The 25,468-nt window shown below is 38.5% G+C and overlaps 1 pseudogene; it reads left to right on the top strand.

Annotated features, from left to right (window-relative positions):
• Positions 1 to 6,939: 6,939 nt before the first annotated feature.
• Positions 6,940 to 8,326, top strand: LOC137814707 (uncharacterized; annotated as a pseudogene).
• The last annotated feature ends 17,142 nt before the right edge of the window (positions 8,327 to 25,468 follow it).

Genomic DNA, 25,468 nt, shown 5'->3' with positions numbered 1-25,468 from the left:
TTGACGAAAGCCCAACTGTTGGGATGTAGCTGGGCTGGGGCAACATTAATCTCCGTGAGAAGTTCCCTTCCAAACCCAGAAAAAGGCAAGCGCATCCCAATGCGCTTGAAGACGGTTTGGTAGAAGAAGAAAAATGGTATCCCGTTGTTGGACCTCTCTTCCCCACAGACAGGTTCGCTTGGGGTGCAGGGAAGCACAGAGATATCCACGTCGTGCCTCCTAGCAAAGGCGCGATGTTGGTAGACGCTTAGGTCGCCGATGTGGTCTCTCCAATCCTTCATGGAGGTTAGGCTCGAGCACTCCGAGAGCAACTCGTCGAAGGCCCAAGGGTAAAGGGCCTTATAGTTGACCCTTAGAGGTGGAGGATTGGCAGTCATTTTTGTACGCGCCATTGAGAAAAGCTGAAGAATAAAGAAGAGAAAGGGTTTAGCAAATGAGGTTTAAGGTGAAAAGGGGAAGAAACCCTAGGAAAAACCCTACCCACGTGAGAGATTGAGAAGAGGGCAAACAGAGAAATGAAGAAGAAAAGTGCAAGTGCGAAGGAAATAAACAGATCCAGGCAGTGATATTAACATAAAAAGTCAAGAGAAAGAGCCATCGAAGGATAAAAATCATACCTTTTGATGATCGAGTTAAGGAAGATTTGAGGTTTGAAGAGAGAATGCAGCGGAAGCTTTGAGAAGATGAACAGTGTAAGAGAATGTGAAAAGTGATGAAAGAGTAACTGGAGCGCGCGTTTTTGAAAGATATAACGTAAACTTGAAGAGCGCGAGAGGCGTTAAGTTGTGGCCGTGCGATTGGGTCACGTGTTAAGAGATTAAAGCGTGACTACGTCACCATAACAGAGAGTGTCATGTCAACTGTGCAGAGAATGTCACGTCATCAGAAGTGCCACGTGGACAGTAGGGCGAGGCCTTAGTCTTAGTCTTTTCGCTGAAAACAATTGTCAGCTCAAGACTTGGGGGCTTGTGTACCGACCCGTCCCCGGGCGTTGACCAAAGTCAAAGTCAAAGTCAAAGTCAAAGTCAAACATACGGTGGGACCCACCAAGGGGCCCCAAGGAAGAAAGTCAATAGATTGACCACTTTCGGCGTCGCCAGGTGAGGGCGTCGCCAGGTTCAGACGTCGATAATGTCACCCCCCGATACCCACGGGTAGGGAAAACCGTAGAGGGGGCGGCACAGTAAGAGGCCACGGTACGGGCGAGGAGGCCTCGGGCCCCGGTACCTCATAATAGTAATAAAGAGAAGAGAAAGGTGGCTTCAAGGCCATAGTCCCGGTACCAGTGGGGAGTAACCTGACTCGTGAAGTACCCACGCCACCTCAGAAGAATCCCTGGGATAGATACGACCCAGGAGAGGGCCACGCCCAGGGGTGAACCATGTGCGTGGTACGAGAGGAAGGCAGATACACTCCCTGGGCGAGTGACTAGAAGTTGGGGCGCATGAGTTGGCACCCAGGTAGTCACCCCTCGCGCCAGATGCACTTCGAGGAAGGAAGACTTACACGCTGGAATTTCCCTAAGTTGGGTTACAGTGTCGTAAGGCCTTCCACGTGGAGTTGCGGTTAAGTTAGAAAGGCCACGTGGCAGTAAGCACTGAAACCCAAGGTATATAAGCTTCTCTGAAAGCTTAGTAAGGTAAATTTTACAGATTTCACACAGACTCTAATCATTTGCTCGCTTACTCACTGTACGCACGAGTGATTGGAGAGAGAGAGAGAAGTTAGTTACAATTCAGTTACACACCTTCAGAGCATTCAGTTACGGTGCTCCGATACGGAGGTGTTTGGTGTTTTCTGCTTGCTGACTTGATCGTCGGAGTGCAAACGGCCGCGAGGGCGCCTTTTGCTCACTCTTTTTCAGGTACTCACGGCGGTGTAGGGTGAAGATTTGAATCGGAGGCGAAGGAGTTATCGATACACAAGTCAAAGCAACGCACGAAGATCTTCTCGGTCAACAGGCAGGAACAATAATTAAAAATATTTTTTAATTGAATAATTTTTATAAATATTTTTTTATTATATACAATGAAAGAATGAGTGAATTCTTAGAAAATAATTTTTTATTATATATAATTAACAGATTAAACATAACTTTTTTATTTTTAATACATGAAAATGATTTTAAATTTTTAATAAAATTAATGGTGTAATATTTTAATAATAAAAAATAATATAAATAAATTATTTAAAAAATATTAAAATTAATCTAATTCATATGATAAAAATTTAAGTTGGTAAGATCACAAATCTGAAACACTGAAATCTAACTGGAAAGCTAAAATAGATAAAAAAGAACATGTTTAAAAAAACATGAAACTCTGACATTTAGTAAAAGCAAACAAATATGACAACCTAATTTAAAAATTACGTCATTTAATTTAAAGATGAACAGACTATTTGTACTGGACCAGACTTCGGACATCGACACTTGTGGAGCAGGTTGATTTGGTGGTCTGGTCGCGATAGTGGGCTACACAAGTGGGACCCCAGAGATGCGTGTGTTGAAACCTGTATATAAGAAAGGCCTAGTCTATGAGAAAGTTCGTGCATGAGGTGTGTATAGTACAATCGGGTCTAGCACAAAATATTCCATGAAGACGCCAAGACCCAAGAGTGCTAGGGTTTTCAGGGGAAGTTGCATGCATCATACGTAAAGGATTAGGGCACCTACAGAACATATGAGCCCCATAGTGCTTGTACATGAGTTGGTACCCTGACAACCATGCTGTTAAGATTATGCACTCTAAAGAGGAAGATTTTGTGCAGTTGTTGTGCTAAGATTGTGTAACAAAGTAACAGATTGTCCTCCCAGTAAACCTAATTTTACTAGAGATAAGGGTCGTTACAATGACGTAACCTAAAGTATTCTATAAAAGGGAGTTGAGATTCCTGGTAAAGGTACACCGTTTCTAAGCTTGAAACTATTTACTTACTCATTGTTTCTATAAGCCCTGAACTGACTTGATCGTTGGAGTGCAATCAACAGGTAGGGCCCCCTCTGTTTCAACGGAGTCGCTTTCCAACATCCAAGAGGAAGCACAAAATCCATCGGAAATAAGAGGAGCCACCGCTTGCCTTTGAAGTCAACCGGTGACTAGGTCAATCGACAAGAACATTTGGCGCCCACCGTGGGGCCCGATAAAACTAGGTCCCATCCACAGTTGCGTTACAAGCCATCTAACAACATGAGGAATATGAGACAGGGTGCAACTACACTTGAGGAAGGCGACAATGTCACCATGCAACAACTCATGGAGACCATTCACACTCTTCAACAAACAGTGGTAACGTCCAAGGATGATCAGGACAAAATTCTGGCTAAGGTTCAGGCCGAACAGACAGCCAGTCAGAATCGATTCTAGGTTGATCTAGACGCATAACGAATAGGAAATGAAGAGTTGCGTAGGGCCAACGAAGAACTGTGCAGAGATCTGCAACGTATGGGGTAGCGCACGACGGGGGAGCAAGTCCCGCCCTTTCCAGTTAGGGCTCGCCCCATGCCCTTTTCCCAGGCAATCATGAATGCGATAATACCCACCAACTTTATGACTCCAAAAATCACCTTTACGAGTATCGAAGACCTGGAGGCCCACATCACGGCCTTCCACACCCTAATGATGATCTCGAGAGGAACTAACGATATGCACAACGTTGGACTGGTTCATCAGTCTCCCCGATGGACACATCACTTCATTCGACCAGTTCTCAAAATTGTTTAGGGAACAATTCATCGTCAACCGGGCTCCCCCCTCCCCCCATCTCCTTCGATATCTTCAATGTGAAACAATACCAGGGAGAGCCCTTGAAAGACTTCCTGAACCGGTTTGGGGCACTGGTGGTAAAGCTGCTCACCAAAGACGAAGCCATGATGGTGCACACCTTCAGGCGGGGAATGTTATCAGGACCTTTCAGTGATTCTTTGATAAGGTGTCGTCCAAAGACGTTTAGTGAGATTCACTTTCCAACATCGACGTAGAGGAAGAGGTGACGAAAAAACGTGGAAGCATTGGACCAACAAGACCTCGGGGAATTGGTCGTCCTCAACCCATGACGGTGCACGAGGCTACGACAGAGAAGAAACCCCCGGCTAGGCAGGCGCCATACGAGTCGAGAAAGCATCAGACCAAGGCATGAACAAGGGAAGGCGCGCCCATAAGGCATAACTTCAAAATAGACCTCAAGGAGATGATCGGTATCCCCAACGTGGCCGATAAGCTGAAGTCACCTCCAAAGACCGACAAAAGATTGGGACCAAGTAAGAACACTTGGTGTGAATTCCACCAAGCCTTCGACCACAACCTGCCCAACTGCTTAGCACTCAAACACCAACTAGAGGAGTTGGTGAGGGATGGTTTTTTGAAGGAATACCTATAAGAAAATCAGGAAACCCCGACGTCGGTAGCCTCAGCAGGAGATTAGGGGCATGAGGTGCCGGTTCATGGGAGGTTAATATGATCTTTGGGGGTTTTTTGGGAGGAGGATGTACCGCCTCCCAACGAAAGAAGTATGCCAGAGAAGTCCCCTGAGCCTGATCTCTTCTTGGTAAAAGATTATGAGTTCAGGCGCCCTAAGTATGTGTTATAAGGCAAGACGACCTTTGTCAGAGTAAGTTTTGAGTTCAGGTGTTCTGAAGTTCTGTTTGCCACAACTCCAAGTGAGTTTAAAGTTATCTATCCGAGGTTAGGGTATGCTAACCTACCTCGAGGTTGTAGAGTAGACTTTGGAGTGTAAACAACACTCAAGTCATATACTCCAACTAAATTACTTATCAGAGCGCAGGTAAGCCAACCTACCTCAATATTGAAAAGGAGACTTGGTGTTGTAAGCTAACTCCAAGCAAAAGGCATTAATATGATAGACATGGCGTGTGAATTGACACCCAGGTCAGATGTCCTAAAGGAAAAAGATATGAAAGAAGTGCCTATGTGGCTTATCCCAAGAAAGATGACCTTTCCTTGGTAAGATTCCAAGGATAGGAGTGTATATGTATATGGTGATTCAGATGGAACGACCCAAGCTCAGTAAGACTCTGAACTCGCGTGCCCAGAATCGTAGCTAGCCATGACTAAGATTGTTTTGCTTAAGCTAGCAAAGATAACTTGTCTTAGTAAGATTCTGAGTTCAGGAGGTACTAAATCGCAATTAGCGGTAGCTAAGAAGCTCGCAACTAAAGATATAAAGAGCAACCTACCTCGATATTGGTGAAACCATCCGAGATCGAGCACTTTGTGGAAAAGAAGCAAGAAAACCTTGTGGGGGTATAGTTGCAACACGAAGGTGTTAAGATTAGACTTAGTGTGTAACACTCAAGTCAGACACTCTAAGCCACAAAATGCCATTTAAGGGCAAACTTGGTGTAGAGATCGGCCCCAGGTCAGAGGCTTAGGTCACCCGTGATCTCGAGGAAGGATGTGTGAGGAAAGCGGTTAAATTTTCCAAGTTCAAAAAAGTCATGCGCGACCAAATTAATTCCCTGCTCATGTAGCTATTTAGTGCTCGAACAGGTGAAACTTCCTTTGCGGCCAGAAGGTACAAATCGTCCATAATATAGCTTCTTCGAGAGCACTATGATTTACCATGCTTAATCAAATGCATTACGTTGATAATGTTGTCCGTTATATTACCATCAGTTAATTAAGGCATACATTGGCCTAAGCTAGTTGAGGTTTATTGGGTTATCACCTACCCCCTGAGAAACTGTTGTTAGCCACCAGAGCACTCAATAGTCTCTCCGTTGAAGCAAGCTCAACTCGAGACTAGGGGGCTTGTGTACCGGACCAGAGCAGTGCTCAGTGATCGGACATCAGCGCCTGAGTCAAGCAGGTCAACTCGGTGGTCTGGTCGAGTTAATGGGCCACGTAAGTGGGCCCCAGGAAGGCATGACTTGAGGTTTATTCATATAAGGCATGATCAGCGAAAAAATGCATGTGGTACCAGATGGAAAGTATCAACTTAACCACTCGGGCAAATGATCCTTCTTGAAATATAAGGATTGTAGTTTCGTCTTATTTTCTTACAAACAAGAAAAGACCTCTAGCTAAACTTGTAATTTATACACTATTGGAACTCAGAATAGAGGAACGAATATTTTGACAATTTTAGAGAGTGTTTCTCTGCTAGGGTTTTTCCCTGCATCTTGCGATCTTATCAAGAATCCACCAATTCTTGTGGCGATCATCCTTAAGCTTATCAAACTTTGTTTGCGGCGCCTTCCTTTAACCAAGTTTCTATTGCTACTGTTTTGAATTTATTCCGTTCTGTAACCCTAAATTCCCAATTTTATTGTCATTTCTATTTGGATTCATATCAGTTGGTATTCAGAGCAAAGGTTTGAGTCATAATATAATTGTGCATCCTGTTTTTGTTTGTTTTTTTGTCCTCATTACTGTTCACGGTTATTGTTCACGGGTACTGTTCACGGTACTGTTCATTTTATTTAAAAAAAAAAGAAGAAACGGAAAAAGAAGAAGAAAAAGAAGAAATAGAAAAAAGAAAAAAAAAAGGAAGAAGAAGAGGAAAACAGAAATAGAAAAAAAAAGCACAAGAGGAAAACAGAAAAAATAGCTCTTATTCAGTGCATACTTGGTGTTTGTTAAAAGTTCTAAAAGTGTCATGTCTACATATTTTATTTTCTCTATATATTGTTTTGCTTGTTGTGTTTTAATTGTCTTGCTTGTTTGTTGATAGTGAAATTGTTCTTCACTATTTGGTTATGTACTATTATTTTTAATTGATTCTGATTGCTACCTTTGAAAGTGATTCTGGATTATTGATTGCTTGATTCTTGTAAGAACCTTAAGTAGAGAAAGAGTGGTAAAAGGCAGTGTGATCATTAAAAAAAACCTTATTGTGTGAAACACGAATGTTGAGTGTAAACACGTGAGAAAGTGGTGGGAGACCCAAACTTATTGTTATTTGTAATCTGTTTACTTGAGCATGGCAGGGGAATCGTCAGATAGTGGACTTTCTCAACTACAAATGCAAGCCTTAACAAAACACTTGGAAAGGATAATGAAACAACAAAGTGATGGACTCCATGAGAGGTTGGATCCAATGGAGCAAGCAAAACAAGTAAATCTAGAAAATAGAGGAGGAGATAAGAGGAGGAAAAGAGAAAATGAGGGAGAACAAAGAACTCTGAGAATTGATGGAATAAAATTAAATATTCCCACATTCAATGGGAAAAGTGATCCTGATGCTTACTTGGAGTGGGAAATTAAAGTAGAGCATGTGTTTGCTTGTAATGAGTATAATGAGGAGCAGAAGATGAAGTTGGCAGCAACTGAATTTTCAGATTATGCTTTAACTTGGTGGAATAAATACCAAAGGGACAAAACTAGATAGGAAGAACCCATGGTAGAATCTTGGACAAAAATGAAAAGGATTATGAGGAAGAGATATATTCCAGCAAGCTACAATAGGGATTTGCAACTCAAGCTCCAAAGAATGACTCAAGGAAATAAAAGTGTGGAAGAGTATTTTAAAGAGATGGAGGTAACCATGATTAGAGCTGGAATGAATGAAGTAAACGAAGCAATCATGGCAAGGTTTTTGAATGGACTGAACTACGATATTAGGGATGTTGTGGAGCTGCAAGAGTATGTTGACATTGAGGACTTGTTGCACAAGGCTAACCAAGTAGAACAGCTACTCAAGAGGAAAGGAATCATGAGGAGGAGTTATAACAATGATAATAATTCCAACTGGAAGAATAAGGCAATGAAGGATAAAGGAGTTCCCTCAAGTTCAGCCATGTCTTTAAGTGGGAAGTCATCTAATAGATATAATAATTCACCACCTAAAAGGAAGACAAGTGATGTAAAATGTTTCAAATGCTTAGGAAGGGGACACTATGCTGCAGAATGTCCAACAAAAAAAACTATGTACATGTTATCAAATGGACAAATAGACAGTGAACGTTCAAGTGAAGAAGAGAAGGAGGATGTAGAGGTGGAGTTGGATGCATTAGAGGGTGATTTGTTGATGATTTGAAGGCTTTTAGGAAGCAAAATGCAAGCTTTGGACCAAACCCAAAGGGAAAATATTTTTCCATACTAGATGTTCCATTCAAGGGAAAATATGTTCACTCATAGTTGATGGAGGAAGTTGCACCAATGTAGCTAGCTCAAGACCAGTTACCAAATTGAATTTGGAGACAAAACCGCACCCAAGGCCATACGAGCTTCAATGGCTTAGTGAAGATGGAGAGATGACAATGAGTAAGCAAGTGTAGGTGCACCTATCCATAGGACAATATAATGAAAATGTCTTGTGTGATGTGGTTCCAATGGAGGCAACTCACATTTTGTTAGGGAGGCCGTGACAGTTTGACACCAAGGCTATTCATGATGGTTTCACCAGTAAAATCTCTTTCATGCCGAATAATAAGAAGATCATTCTCAAACCCTTATCTCCTAGAGAGGTGTGTGAGGATCAAATCAAATTGAGAGAAAAGAGAGTCCAAGAGAAAAGAGAGATGAGTGAAACACCTAAACAGAGCAAGAGTGAAACACATGAGAGAAAAATGAGTGGATTACTGAAAGTGAATGAAGTGAAAAAGCGCTACTTTCTAGCAAACCCCTTTACTTACTTTATTGCAAAAACAACACTTTGGTTGCTGACCATTCTAATCAAATTAATTTTCTTCCTAGTGTTGATTCTTTGTTGCAGGAATTCTAGGATGTGTTTCCAAGTGATGTTCCTAGATGACTCCCACCCCTAAGGAGAATTGAACATCACATTGACCTTATTCCAGGAGCATCTTTGCCTAATAGGCCAGCTTATAGAAGCAACCCTCAAGAGACAAAGGAAATCCAAACTCAAGTAGAAGAACTGATGAACAAAGGATGGGTACAAGAGAGCATGAGCCCCTATGTTGTTCCTGTTATTTTGGTGCCTAAAAAGGATGGTTCTTGGAGGACGTGCACAGATTGTAGAGCACTCAATAACATTACCATCAAGTATAAACACCCTATTCCAGGTTAGATGATTTATTGGATGAACTGTACGGTGCTTGTATATTCTCAAAAATTGACTTAAGAAGTGGTTACCATCAAATTAGGATTAGGGAGGGGGATGAATGGAAAACTTCCTTTAAAACAAAATATGGATTGTATGAGTGGCGTGTGATGCCATTTGGGCTAACAAATGCCCCAAGCACTTTTATGAGATTAATGAACCATGTTTTGAGAGAATTTTTGGGCAAATTTGTTGTGATGTATTTTGATGACATCTTGATCTATAACACTAGTTTGGAATTACATGAAGAACATTTGTGTGCCGTTTTGAATGCTCTTAGAAAAGAAAAGTTGTATGCTAATCTTGATAAATGCAGATTTTGTACTGAACAAATTGCGTTCTTGGGTTTTGTGGTAAGTGCCAAAGGAGTTCAGGTAGATTATGAAAAAGTGAAGGCTATCCAAGAATGGCCTATCCCTAAAAATTTGAGTGAGGTTAGGAGCTTTTATGGCCTAGCTAGTTTCTACAGGAGATTTGTAAGGGTTTTAGCACCTTGGCAGCACCCCTAAATGAGATTGTGAAAAAACATGTTGGGTTTAAATGAGAAGAAAAACAGGAAAAAGTCTTTGTCGCCCTTAAGCATGAATTGACTATTGCCCCCATTCTTGCATTGCCAAACTTTGCAAAATCTTTTGAAATTGAATGTGATGCATCTAATGTGGGTATAGGAGTTGTTTTGATGTAAGAAGGTAATCCAATTTCTTATTTTAGTGAGAAATTAAATGGTGGTTCCTTAAACTATCCCGCTTATGATAAGGAATTGTATGCCTTAGTGAGATCATTACAAACATGGCAACACTATCTCTTACCAAAAGAATTTGTGATTCATAGTGACCATGAGTCTTTAAAGTACTTAAAATGCCAAGGAAAATTAAATAAAAGACATGCCAAGTGGGTTGAATTTTTAGAACAATTTCCATATGTCATTAAGCATAAAAAAGGAAAAGGAAATATTGTGGTTGATGCTTTGTCTAGAAGACATGTTTTGATTTCTACTCTTGAAACAAAATTGTTTGGTCTTGAATTTTTAAAAGATATTTATCCACATGATTCTGAATTTGCTGACATCTATAAGACTTGCACAAAGTTTAGTACCAATGGCTATTTTAAGGACAATGGTTATTTGTTTAAGAAGAAAAGATTGTGTGTTCCTAAATGTTCCATTAGGGATCTTTTAGTAAGAGAAGTACATGAGGGGGGGCTAATGGGGCTCTTTGGGGTTCAAAAGAGCTACGACACTTTGCATGAACATTTTTATTGGCCTCACATGAAACGTGATGTACAAAAGTTTTGTGAAAATTGCATTACTTGTAAAAAGGCCAAATCAAAAGTCAACCTCAAGGTTTCTACACTCCTTTACCTATTCCTGATAGCCATTGGATTGATATTTCAATGGACTTTGTATTGGGTTTGCCACGAACTCAAGGAGGGAAAGATTCTATTTTTGTGGTTGTTGACAGATTTCCCAAAATGGCTCATTTTATTCCTTGTAAAAAAATTGATGATGCTTGCCATGTTGCTGACTTGTTTTCAGGGAAGTAGTAAGACTTCATGGGCTACCAAGAAGTATTGTGAGTGATAGGGATACAAAATTCCTAAGTCACTTTTGGAGGACTTTATGGGGTAAGTTAGGTACCAAACTTTTGTTTTCAACTACTTGTCATCCCCAAACAGATGGACAAACAAAGGTAGTGAATAGAACTTTGGGTACCTTAGAACTATTTTGAAAAAAAATTTTGAAAGCTTGGGAATTATGTTTACCTCATATTTAGTTTTCTTACAATAGGGTTGTTCATAGCACAACAAATTGTTCTTCATTTGAAATTGTGTATGGATTAAATCCTTTAACTCCATTAGACTTGTTACCTATGTCTAACATTTCTGTTGTAAAGCATAAAGATGCACAGGCTAAGGCTGACTATGTGAGAAAGCTACACGAACAGGTAAAAGCACAAATTGAAGAAAAGGTTGAAGGTTATTCTAAGCAAGCTAACAAAGGAAGAAAGAAAGTAATCTTTGAGCCTGGAGATTGGGTCTGGGTACACATGAGGAAAGAAAGGTTCCCTGAACAAAGAAAATCAAAGCTCCAACCTAGAGGGGATGGACCTTTCCAAGTGTTAAAAAAGATTAATGACAATGCCTACAAGATTGATCTTCCAAGTAAGTACAATGTGAGTAACACTTTTAACGTTTCTGATTTGTCTCCTTTTACTGCAGATGATGAAGCTTTGGAATTAACTTCAAGTCTCTCTCAAGAGGGAGGGAATGATGAGTACATCCAAACCAGTTTAAAAAGACTTCGTTGATTACATGCACAACATGTTTGGATCCTTAAAAAATAGAATAATATTTTTAGTTTTTTTGCCTCAAGTAGGATTTGAACCCAGAACTAGATGGAAAGTATCAACTTAACCACTGGGAAAAATGATCCTTCTTGAAATATAAGGATTGTAGTTTCGTCTTATTTTCTTACAAACAAGAAAAGACCTCTAGCTAAACTTGTAATTTATACACTATTGGAACTCAGAATAGAGGAACGAATATTTTGACAATTTTAGAGAGTGTTTCTCTACTAGGGTTTTTCCCTGAATCTTGTGATTTTATCAAGAATCCTCCAATTATTGTGGCGATCATCCTTAGGCTTATCAAACTTTGTTTGTGGCGCCTTCCTTTATCCAAGTTTCTATTGTTACTATTTTGAATTTATTCCGTTCCGTAACCCTAAATTCCCAATTTTATTGTCATTTATATTTGGATTCATATCAATTTGGGTCTAGCACACGTAAATATTTCCTAAAGACGCCTAGGCCCAAGAGCGCTAGGGTTTTTAGGGATAAGCTGCATGCTTGATACGTGAAGGCTAGAACGCCTACAATAAATAGATGGGGCCCATGATGCTGGTGCATAAGTTAGTACCCTGGTGGTTATTCTGTGAAGATTTTATGCACTCCAAGGAGATAAGATTCGGTGCAGTTGCAACACTAATCAAACATGCTTTCACTGGAGATAAGGTTCTCATGAGAGAAGGTTGTTACAAGAGGTAACCTAAAAGTAGTCTATAAAAGGGACATGAGATCCCTGGTAAAGGGACATTGTTTCTAAGACTGAAACTATTTACTTACTCATTGTTTCTTAGCCTAGTACTGACTTGATCGTCGGAGTGCAATTAACAGGTAGGACCCCTCTGTTTCAAAAAGAGTCGCATTCCAACATCTCGAGGAAAGAGCAAAATCCAGTAGAGGCAGACAGAGTCACGACCTGCTCCCAGAATCAACCGGCGACCAGGTCAACTGACGAGACCAAGTGTTGTAAATGTTTTTATTACGACGATTATATAACTGTCTTCAAAAATTGTTTTTAACCATCATTATAAGTTCTTTCTATAGTACTATAGGAATTGAATTAAACACAATAAAAAAACAAGAATAAAAAAAGTAAAAATTGAAAACAATAAGAACATACAATGGTGGTAGGTTTGTGTGCGAATGGAATTTGAAGAAGTTTCAAGCAATTTTGACTAAACAAATCACAATATAAACTATTTAGAATTTTTACAAGAGATATTAAATGGTCAAACATCAAATAAAACACACACAAAAAACTGATTAATTAGATAAAAAAGAAAGAACAACAATAAGATTTGGCACTGGAAAAAGTGACAAGGTGTTTGATAAAAGTTTTGATGATTTTAAATGGTGGAAATTAGTTTTTAATCGATGGAATTGAACTATAAACAATAGAAATTGATTTTAAACGGAGGAAATTGATTTTAAACGGAGGAAATTGAAGAACAAAGAACAAGTGAGAAAAGCAAGAAAGACAAATACTGAAACAGAAAAAAAAAATCAGAAACTTAGTTGAATTGAAGTTTTCTTTTGGATCTTGAAACTTTGATCCACCTTATGTAACCCAAGGTGTTCCTTGGATGAAATGAGATGAAGTTGCAGCAAAAGATGAGAGTTGCACTGAATATATGGAGGTTTTGGTGGGATTTGAAGTGTTTTTGGTTCTAAAATTAGGGAAAGGTTTGACGAACTCCCTAGGGTTTCACTAAGCCTCTAAGCTCTCTAGCAAAGTGAGTTTTGGAAGAGAATGAAGTTTGAAATTCAGTTTACTTATACAAAATATAAAATATGAAAACAAAAAGGAAGGAGACACCTATTTACAGACTTCCATGGGTAAGGTTTAGGGTTTAGTCTAGCTAACCCACAGTGAGCTTTTGAAGCTTCTAAACAATGGAGGTGTTGTGACTACTCTATTCACTTGTGCTCTAGAAACCCTTCCTTGCATGTCAAGTGATGGTTTCTAAAGTGTAAATATTTTATTTACTTCTACTCTAGAAAATGGTCTAGAAATATTAGACCTGAAATAACTATTCTACTTTTTAAAATTTTTATATAGACTAAGACAAATATTTATAATGCACATTTTTCTGTTCTTAGTCCTATATCTTGTTAACTTGGAACTTGTGGATGGTCCTCCATCACTTCTCTTTCTTTCTAGGGATTCTGTCTTCCATCTTTACTAAGTTCATGGGAGCTATCCTTACTATTGAGCATGAAAAAGAGGTTGACTACAGAAATTTGTGAGTGGAGAGTGATTCTACTCTGGTTTGTCAATCTTTTTCTTCGGCTCAGATTGCTCTTTGGTTTATGAGAGACATGGAATAAATGTTTGACTTTTTTTGTAAAGAGATTGAGTTTAAAGTTTCTCACATTTTTAGGGAGCACAATCATTGTAATGATAAACTAGCTTCTTTAGGGATAAATAATAGGTTGGAGTTTTCATGGAATAGTGGTTTGTCCCTTAGCCTTTAATTTAACTTTTTTTCATAATAGGTTTAAAATTCTTATGTTTCATTTTGCTTAGATTACGTTTTGGAGTGTTCTTGTATTTCTTTGCATAGGTTTGGTCTAGTCTCCCATGTTTGCCTTTTCTTTTTCTTTTTTATGATATGTTTCATGAGATACCAGATTTCAGAGTGATGCCTAATGAGTTTGTTTTAAAAAAATCCATATGAAACATTTTGTGTTTAATCCTTTAAAGTGTATATGATATTGGATGTTTTACCAATCTTAATTAGTTTTAATTTTAAATCAATATATATATATATATATTATTATTATTAGCTCATTCGGTGTTTGCATAAAAACTCCTTATAGAGATTTACAAGAATTAGAATCCCCATTTTTATACTGAGAAATATGTAACAAGAATTGGTAAAATGGTAAGCAAGGAACATTGATATTATCAAAGATTATGCACAACATAGATAAAAATAGTGTTTATATTATATATGCTTATGAATGTTATGACAAGGATAGCTAAGCACATGTACGAGTAAAGAAATTAAGAAAGAAACTAAAACCATTTTAGCAAAACAATTTTGACTTCTCACCATCATTTGGTAACATAAAAACGGTGAAATTTTGAAAACATTATGGTTGCAGCGACGTAGACGAAGGTGGTGATTGTTATTGACTAGATTCTTATTGGGTAGGAGGTTGAGTTGAGGTAGCCGATTCAGCAGGTAACATTAACAATCCTGAGAAGTTGAGCAAAGGAACTTTGTATCTCATAAGCAGAGGGGGACGCAACTTGCTTTAGCCTAAGCGCTTGTCGATCCTCTGTAACCTGTAGTTGTGTTGCAATGGCAAGGCAGTCTTCATGCAAGGCGTCTTGTATCATGAGTTATGTAGTGTCAACAATACTTGCTGGTTGACTACTCACAAGTACAACAGGCTTTTGCTTATTGCTTTGGGAGCTAGAAGATGGACGTATTGCATAAAAACTATATGATTGTTGTCCACCTCTACTTTTGTATGGGTTTGCACCAGAGCTTCTGCAACAATTTTGGCTTCTTCATCTTCTTTTGCTTGAGCCTTTGTAAGGATTTGAGCTTTTGTTAAGGCTTTGACTCTTCTTGTCTAGCCAACAAATATGCTATGATCTTCTTTTTCAGCTCAACTTCTAGACACTTCTTTTCTAAAACATCTACTATCTTCTGATCAAGCTAAGGTTGGATAGTGTCTAGAGAAGTTGTATGTAGATCATAAAAACCAATCAGACATACTGCTTCAGGAATTTTGATCAACTTCTTCCATAATTCTGTAAAACAAGCAATCACTCACTGAAAACACTCTTATTTGAATTCCTCTCTATTGTATTTCTTTCTGTGGTGCATATTACAATTGAGAGAGCATCCTTTTTATAGGCTTTAGGAAGCTCTTCTAGAAAAATCTTCATTATGGCCTTAAAACCTCACTAACAACATAATTAAAATCCCACTCCCAACTTTTGACCTTTTACATATCCAAACTCCCATTCTACTCTTTTCTAGTAACTTCTAACTTTAAAACCCACAAATTACATTAAAGTTTATTCAACGAAACTCCCCCATAAACTTAAATGTTTCTACCATCCATCATGCCAATCATTTTCTTGAATTTGTCGAAAAAGACTTTCGGTAGCGGTTTTGTGAAGATATCTGCAACTTGATCCTGACTTGCCACATGCACCAATTCCACACTTCCTTTCTTCACATGATCACGAATAAAGTGAAAACGAACGTCAATGTGTTTGCTTCTTTCATGGTTCACTGGGTCCTTTGCCAACTCAATTGCTGATTTGTTGTCAACTTGAACCACGGTTGCACCTAGTTGCTTTAGCTCCATCTTGGTCAACAAGTTTCTAAGCCATATCGCATGACATACACACCAAGAAGCTGCCACATATTCAGCTTCACACGTCGATAGCGTCACAATCGGTTGCTTCTTTGAAAGCCATGAAAATGTTGTGTTCCCCATATAGAATACATATCCCGATGTACTTTTCCTATCATCTATCTCTCCGCACCAATCGCTGTCAGAGTAACCCACCAACTTGTAATCTTCTACTTTTGAGTAGAACAATCCAAGTGATATAGTACCTTGGATGTACCGTAGGACTCGCTTCAACGCCTTCCAATGTGAGTAAAACGGTTCCTCCATGAATCGACTTATGATGCCGACACTTAATGAAAGATCCGGCCTCGTGCATGTGAGATAACGAAGGCTTCCTACCAAACTCCGGTATCTACTTGCATCGACACGTTCTCCTCCATCGAACTTTGAGAGTTTTGCACCTGGTTCCATTGGTATTGATACTGGGTTGCAATTTTCCATCTTGTACTTCTTCAAAATATCCTTTGCATATGTCTCCTGTGATACAAAAATACCCGTCTCTTTTTGTCTAACCTCTAAGCCAAGGAAAAACTTCATCAATCCCAAATCTGTCATCTCAAATTCCCGTCTCATTGTGCCCTTAAACTCTTCTATCATCTCATTATTGTTACCCATAATAATGAGATCATCAACATAAATAGCAACAAATATCATGTTACCTCCATTGTTCTTTGCATAAAGAGCATGCTCGTAAGGACATTGCTTGAACCTGTTCTCCTTGAAGTATGTATCGATACGAGTATTCCATACCTGCGATGCTTGCTTCAACCCGTAAAGTGCCTTCTTAAATTTTAGCACCTTCTTCTCCTCTCCGATTTTCATGTACCCGGGTGGTTGTTCGATGTAGACTTCTTCTTCAAGCACACCATTCAAGAATGCCGACTTGACATCCATTTGAAATATCGGCCATTTAAATTGAGCCGCTTGGGAAATGAGCAATCGAATTGTCTCCATTCTTACAACGGGAGCAAACACCTCATCGTAGTCAATTCCCTCCTTTTGTTTGTATCCCTTCGCAACGAGTCGCGCCTTGTACCTCTCTATCTCGCCTTGAGCATTCATCTTTTTCTTGAATACCCACTTCACACCAATGGGCTGACTTCCGTCTGGCAATTCTGTTAGCTCCCATGTGTTGTTGCGGTCAATCGCTTTAATCTCCTCATCCATGGCAGTTTGCCACTTCTTGTCTCGCACCGCCTCTTCAAAGTTGATATTTTCTGCATCTGCCAAAAGACATACAAGGTGTACCTCATTTGTCGAATCATACAAATCATGCAAACTTCGAATTTTAGGTTGTCGTGGTTCATCTTCATCATCGGTTGTTTCGGAGTTTATACTTGTCGGTGCAACTATTGATGATTCTCGAACTTCAATCATAACCTCTGAAGAATTGTTCCAATCCCACTTGCTTGTTTCATTTATTCGCACATCACGACTCACCATTACCTTCTTGCTTATCGGGTCAAGGAGCTTGTATCCTTTTGTCTTCTCATCATACCCAATAAAAACATACCTTTTGCTTTTGTCTTCGAGCTTCGTTCTTCGTTGATCAGGTACGTGTGCATAAGCCACACTACCAAACACTTTGAGATGAGAAATTGTTGGCTTTTGTCCGCTCCATGCCTCTTGTGGTGTTTGATCATCTAACTTCACATGTGGACATCGATTTTGCACATAAATGGCGCATTGCACAGCTTCCGCCCAAAATTCCTTTGGCATCTTTTTGCTCTTAAGCATTGATCAAACCATGTCGAGAATGGTCCGGTTCTTCCTTTCGGCCACACCATTTTGTTGAGGAGTGTATGGTGCAGTTAGAAATCGCCTTATGCCTTGCTCCTCGCAATACTCCATGAAAGCCGTTGAAGTATACTCGCCACCTCTATCAGATCGTACAACTTTGATCTGTCTATCAGTTGCCCTTTCCACCATCACCTTGAACTTTTTCAACACCTCAAATGCCTCGGATTTTTCCTTCAGAAAATAAACCCAAGTCTTTCGTGAGAAATCATCGATAAAGGTAACAAAATACCTTTTACCGCCGAAGGATTCTGGAGTAATTGGTCCACATATGTCGGTATGAATCAATTCGAGAGGTTGCTTAGCCCAATATTGAGCCTTCTTTGGAAACGAGGTTCTCATATGCTTGCTGAGCACACATTCTTCACAAAATTTTCCCTCGTAGTCCATGTTGGGTAGCCCGTGCACCATATTCTTCTTCGCTAACTCTTTTAGTCCACCATGATGTAGGTGACCAAAACGAAGATGCCACAATGATGCCTTGTCTTCTATGTTGACTTGCAAACATTTTTCTTGTATGCTTCTCAAATTCAGCATGTACATCCGATTTCTTGCCATCTCGATTTGAGCAACCAAACGCCCTTGCTTGTTCTTCAAGTGTAGTAGCCGATCTTTCAGAAAAATCGAGTAACCTTTCTCCGTGAGTTGCCCCATACTCAATATGTTGGTCTTGAGGTCTGATACGTAATAAACATTTTGGAGTGACCCAATTAAGCCATCCTTTTGTAAGTAGCAAACTGTACCTCGCCCTTTGACCTCCACCTTTGATGCATCTCCAAATGACACATGACCATCTTCAATCTTTTGCATATCTTTGAATAGGTACTCGTGACCGCACATATGGTTGCTTGCTCCTGAGTCGAGGTACCACAGAGTGTAACTGTTAATTTTGACTTCATCTTGAGCCATCAAGAGAACACCTTCATTCGTTTCGACTTCCAAGGCTAGGTTGGTTGTTTCTTCTATCTTTATATCAACACGACAATCTTTTGCAAAATGCCCCACTTTACCACAATTGTAACATTTGTCAGAGTTACAATCCTTCGCATAGTGACCATATTTGTGGCATTTGTAGCACTCGATGTTGGAATAATTCGATCGGCCGCCTCTTCCTCTACCACGTCCTCTTCCACGCCAATTTGGTTGGCTCGACTGTTCCTTTTCCTTATAATACCCTTCATGGTTGCTACCTTTTCCACCACGACTGTTTCCACGACTTCCACGACCACGCCCTCTATATTGAGAATTTTGATGATAGAGTAACTTTTCGTCTTTGATTAACGCCTTGGTTTGAAGTGCTTGCTCGAGTGTTTCCTCCTTCTTCTTCTTCTTTCGTTGCTCGTGTGCCTCGAGAGAACCGGCAAGCTTGTCGATTATGAGTGTCGTTAGGTTCTTTGACTCTTCTATTACGCACACAATACTCTCAAAATTATCGGTTAATGTTCTCAAAATCTTCTCCACAACTCGTGCATCGGTCAACTTTTCACCATTTCGGTTAAGTTGATTCACCACAGTCTGTACACGCGTAATATAGTCAGATACACTTTCCGACTCCATCTTCATGCTCTCCAACTCGCCACGAAGAGTTTGTAGACGCACTTGCTTAACTCGGTCGAATCCTTTGAACACCTTTTTTAAGATGTCCCACGCTTCTTTTGAAGTAGTTGCACTGGCAATCTTCTCAAAGCCCGACTCATCAACCGCTCGGAACAACATGTATAGTGCTGCCTTATCCTTTGATCGCATCTCTTTCAACACCTTGGTTTGAGCTGCCGTATAACCCATGGTATTTGTTGGTTCTTCGAAACCTTCTTCGACCACCTCCCATGTATCTTGAGAACCGAAAAGAGCTTTCATTTGAATGCTCCAATTATCATATGTGGTTGCCTTCGATAATCGTGGTAGCGGTATTTGACCCATCACATTCACCATTGGCTCTTGATACCAAATTGTAAAACAAGCAATCACTCACACTTGAATTTTCTCTCTATTGAAAACACTCTTCTTTGAATTTCTCTCTATTGTATTTCTTTCTGTGGTGCATATTACAATTGAGAGAGCATCATTTTTATAGGCTTTAGGAAGCTCTTCTAGAAAAATCTTCATTATGGCCTTAAAACCCCACTAACAACATAATTAAAATCCCACTCCCAACTTTTGACCTTTTACATATCCAAACTCCCATTCTACTCTTTTCTAGTAACTTCTAACTTTAAAACCCACAAATTACATTAAAGTTTATTCAACAAATTCAAAGTCTGGTTCTTGTAAAAAGAATGTGGTGACATCATTGGGTAGGTCGTAAGAAGATTTGTGCTGATCTAGACATTCTTTATGAAATAATCTGGATGAGGACGCTAAGTTGGAATCCTTGTACGTCTTCTCTTTTGATGTTTGAATATTTTCGCCTTCTGTAAGAGTTCTCTTGAAGCCTTATTTTTTAGCAAAGGCATTGGCCCAACTATAAGCCTTTACAGAGAGATCAACCTTGGAAGGTTGAATAGAGAGTGTAATTTAGGGTTCCCGAATAACTTTCAGCTTCTTCAAATTCAACGCTATAAAAGGTGTGGACACATACAGTCCGAAGAAACTTTGTAGACTGTCTTATGCATAATCTGCATAGACGGTTGAGCAACTTTAACTTGGTCTTTCAAAAACTATTGCAAAAATGTGATGTCTCTTTAAGGTAGATATGACTAAGGGGTAGAACGTATACGAGGTTTAAACTTCTGAACAAATATCTAGATCTTCAACTGCTTGTTAGTAGCTTTCTTAGCTTGCTCAACTGCTATACTGTGACTTTATATATGCAACTGCAACAAGTTTTACTATTTGAAATAAAAAATTATTTTAAGTCAAAATTTAATATTTTAATACAAAGGAGGTGACTTAATGATGAGTAGATGGATAAGAAAGATCTTAAAATAGTTTTAAGCAAAAAAAATTTGTAGGGTAGAATTTATTTTGTTTGTAAATTGTTAGAAATAATAGAAAACATTAGAAGATATTTGCACAAAACATTATGTATTATTCCCTTACATCTTCTAATAAGGCGCATATAAGATCAAATGATACAGACATATAATATTAGAAGACATAGACTAAGATAACGTCGAACTACTCAAATACAAATATGTGCTAGTAATATGTTGTAGGAAAATGTTTGTTGCCTCTATCTTACCAAATATATCAATTCAAGATAAAAAGTACAAGTCAAAATCAAAATCTCGTTAAGTTCGAGCTAAAGTTGTTGTATTAGTCAACTTCCTGACACAAGCTATCTTCAACTTTGGACCAGGTATCTGTCTGTAGAGTGTACTTTTACCATGGATCAAAAAATGTCATTAGAAGAACACTGAAGGTGTTCATTTATCATCAAGGAGAGTGAACCTACATCTTGTATTCGTCGAAGGACGTAACCCCTCCTTAGAGTTTTTAAACTACTGAACTAAGAGAGAAAGCTCAAATTATTGTATTCTTCAAGAGATGTAAACATTCTCTATTAATCAAACCAAATAATCAAATGATCATTTAAACCTTTCAACTTTCTTATATTATCTAGGAGTGGCTTGAGGAAAGAATAGTTATAGACAGTCAGGAGTGACTACATTATTAAAGAATACTCGGTTATCTAAAAGTGGTTAGGTGTAAAGAAAACTATGTGTTAGCCAAAACTGACTTGAGTAAAGAATACTTGGTGTCAACTAGAAATGGCTTGAGTAAAGAATACTGGATGTTATCCATGATTGAGTTTAGTAAATAATATTCCAGGGATTAGCAAATAATGATTACGAGGCTAAAAAATACACAAGTGTACTTTGCAGCGATAGTTTGCCAAGTTGAACTTTGCTTGTTGGCTAAGAACTGGATGTAGTCTATTGCAAAAAATGAACTCGTATAAATTTTTGTACATATTTTCTTTCTTCATTATATCCTATATATGATATGTTATTATCATCCACACTAACTCAAGAAGGAGAGTTAGATGAGATATTTATTTTGCACCTATAGTGGTTGGTCAGACGTAAGAACTATGATATGATCACTCGTTAAATTAAAAGTGAAAATACACCAATCAAGTGAGTTAGTTGAGTTATTTAGTTGAGTTTCAAAAGCTAGAAATGTTGTGACCTTTCAAACAAAATATATTCGTTTAAAATAAGATTTCAAATATGTTTGTCTAATTAAATATAAGATGAAGTGTTAAAGTGGCATCCTACCGTGTTCAAAACTACTTATGTAAACACACTTCGTTAAGTCAATCTGTTTCAGCAAATCAGTTTAGTTCAAAGTTTTATCAAACGAAACATTTACTATTTGAAATCTTAACTGGAAATTTTGTTGAAAGACTCATAGTGAGACTATGCTTGCTTAAAATTTTAAAAATTAATTAAATTAAAATTTAACCTTTATTTCTTGTGATTTTCCTGTTTTTCACCAACATGTTTCAATATTTTTGGCCAACTCCTTCGATTTTCATCATTGTATTTCTAAATTTTGAACCTAAAAATTTCATCCCTAAGATAGGATTAATTTACGAACATTAGATCTAGATTTTAGATTTCACATTTGAATGAAATTCTAGGTGAATTTATATTTCATCTAACTTAGGAAAAGTGACTGTAAATAGTTTTTGCATTTTCTTTAGAAATAAACTTGTGAGATATTCAAGAATTGAGAGATTTTCTAGAGCCCTTTTAAAGTACTTTGAAAGAGATAGTTCACTCTTCTCATTTAAATCGTATTTTGAATTATTGGATTAAGTCACAACTTCATCAACACTTATCTTAGAACTTTTTCAAGTGGCATGACAACCTCCATCACTCCACAAATCAATCTCTTTTATGTTCATGTTCTTATTTTTAAAGCAAGCCCTCACACTTTAATAATGTCATGAATGAAACATGTCCAGTGACAAACTTCTTAGAGTTCTTATTTTTACCTTCTTCCTTGTGTTGTATTGTTCTTATTCTTGTATTCATATTCTTGTTCCACTCTTAGATATAAAATTTCACACTTAGATACTCCTTATGGATTAATTCCTGTTTAGTGGTGAACATCTTTAAGTTTATTTCTTGTGATCTAAAATTTCATAAAAAAAAGTATTGCAAATCAAGTTTCTTAACTCTAATATACTAATTGAAGTTAGAGACTCATCACTTTGTTCAAAATTTAATTTGTTAGATTTTTACTTCCTCCTATCATTATTTCATGTAACTTAATTTTGTGTCTTCACTCATCATTTGCAGATAAATAAACAAAAATGTAATTTAAAAAAAAAATAGGAATAAATCTTGCAACTCAAATCATAAATTAAAAGAAAATTCATAACTTATATTCTACTCCACAAAACTTATTCAACACAAGGTTTTTTTTAAGAAAATAAACTTGAAAAAATTAAATTTAGGATTTGGAATCACCAAAATAATGTTTTGAAATAATAGTGTTCTTGATGAAACCCTAATTGATAGAGCACGTACTGAGCCAACCCAACCTTCTAGAAGGATGATCAGGAGGGTGACATAGAACTCAGGGCTTGGCCAGACACATTCCATAGCCAATGACTCAGGACCCATTATTCCTCAAAAGATTACTAGGAGCATAGCACAAATGATTGGACCTGAGCATAAACTATTTTCCTTGCTTTGTATTTCTTTAGAGTAGGAGTTAAATAGAATAATTGGGTTTGTGCAGGGTCCAAATTAAACCTTAGCTTTTATAAACCTGATCCTGCCTGTTGACCAGAGCGCAAGAGCCTTGCCTCGTCAAATCTGGATCGACTTTGCACCGTGCTAGCTTCCGTCCTTCACCTTGATTCACCTCAAGAACCTGCAAAAGACAGAACGGCGCCGCTGCGGCCGATCGCGCTCCGACGCTCAAGTCAGCGGCTGAACCACCAAAATACTAAGAGAAATAAGAACTTCAGGAACCGTGCAATGTTCTCTCTCAGCGTACTCAAGTTCTCGCAAGCGTAAAAGAAGTATTCTAAAACGCGCGTACCTCAGAAGTTCGTTAGGATCCCTTATATACCTGTGCGCTTTCTCTCTCCTGACAGTTGCACATCTGGACACGTGGCTCGTATCCAGCTGTACCCGTGTCACCATCTGGAGCATCCTTGACTTGAGCGTCACCTTTTACTCTTCAGGCTGTTTGAATAAGTTACTTATGCAGGAAGCAACTCAGCGTGTAGCTGCCTTGGAGCGCGATCTCTTCTGTGTGGCGAGTACGAGTGTCTTCATACACACCTTCCTTGTGGTCTCGCCGGCCGCCATTATATTCTACTTTACTTGCTTCACTGTGCATGCTCGGGTAAGCTGCTCCCCGACCTCAACCTCTGGCCAGCTAGGGAATGACCATCTGACGACTTCATCCTTTGCTTCGAAGCTTTCCTGATCCTTCGGCGATGTCCTCCTCTCGGCGATCTCCGATCACCTTGTCGCCTGGGTTCACATCCGACGACTACGACACAGACCTGGTGACCGCCGGTTTAGGTACGCTAGAGATCGGGGCACGCCAACTTAACGACTGGCGACTACACGATCCCCCGACTTCCTTCCCTTCTACCAGCCAGGTGTCCCGTTCAACACGCCTACATTATAGCTTGCTGCCACGTCATCTATTCCGACTACCTGGGCAATACAAAACCTTACATACATCATGCCTAGTCACACTTCCCAGATGCTCAAATGTTAAAAGTGTGACCTTCTAGATCCATGACCAGTGGTGCGTAACTAGGGAGCTAAGTAGGTTTACCTTGAATTTTGAATTTCTCTCCATACACTAAAGTCACGACACCTCTTTCTACAAATGGTGGCCTTTCCTCTTGTAATTCACACATTATTTTGAGTAAAGAAACTCTGTGTGAGTGATTTTTTGAGTGCCTAAATTCCTCTGAGTCTTATCTTGGCTAAATACTTCAAGTGGTGTTATAATTAATGGCCTAAAAAAGAGGGGGATGAATTATTTGACAAATGATTTTTGCAAAGATTGGATAGGAATGAAGTTTTATCAAAAATCACAGAAGAACAATCAAGGAAGTCAAACAATCAAAGCAATTAAATCTGTTTGCAGTAAATCAATCGGTTGAAACTTCGTTTTAATCGGTTGTTTATAGCAGCAGTAAAACAAATTCAAATCAAACAGTTTATAATGAGTGAGTGTTAGAGAGAGAGGGATTACACAACCAAATTATACTGGTTCACTCAACCCTGAGTTACATCCAGTCCCCAGAACAACCACTGTGTTTTCCACTAGCAATCAATTACAAATTACAAAATACAACACCACAAAGAGGTGATCTTGATACCACAAGAACACTCACCATCCTTTCCTTTCACACAAACTTAGTTAGAACACCCTCTAACCTTATAGGTTTACACACCTTTTACAAGTATAGAAAAGAACTATTACAAGAATCAGAAAGGAACAGATTACACTTGGTAATTCAAGAATCACAGAGCTCCTAAGATCAGATCTTGAACCAATGCACAACTACTTAGCAATCTTGCAAAACTTTTGTATTAAATCTCTTCTAAAAAAACATTTTCATTCTCACTTGTTGTGTCTTTTTGAATACAAAGAGAAACCATATTTATAGCTCTTAAAACTAGTCGTCATAGGTAATCACGAGCCAAATCAATTTTAATTCAACTGAAACAAAATTTAACAGGATTTTGAAAAGCTGTTAGGAAATGTGACAATCAACCGGTTGAAATTTCGTTTTAACCGGTTGAATTGGTTATGACAGTTAGTCAACTAAGTCAAAAGCACTTTCGAAAACCTTCAAATAAGCTAAGTGTAAAACAACCGATTATATCGTGATTTCAACTAGTTGTTTTTCTCTTTGCTTTGAAAAACATTTTTCTCTTTAAAAAAGATTGATCTAGCTTGTGCATAGGACTAAGAATGATCTTTACAAGAATTCTAAA

The sequence above is a fragment of the Phaseolus vulgaris genome, chromosome 10 (genome assembly GCF_051622355.1).
Source record: "Phaseolus vulgaris cultivar YP4 chromosome 10, ASM5162235v1, whole genome shotgun sequence".
Lineage (NCBI taxonomy): Eukaryota > Viridiplantae > Streptophyta > Magnoliopsida > Fabales > Fabaceae > Phaseolus > Phaseolus vulgaris.
Note: the sequence above shows the minus strand (reverse complement) of the source record. Positions and strands in the feature narration are given on the sequence as shown.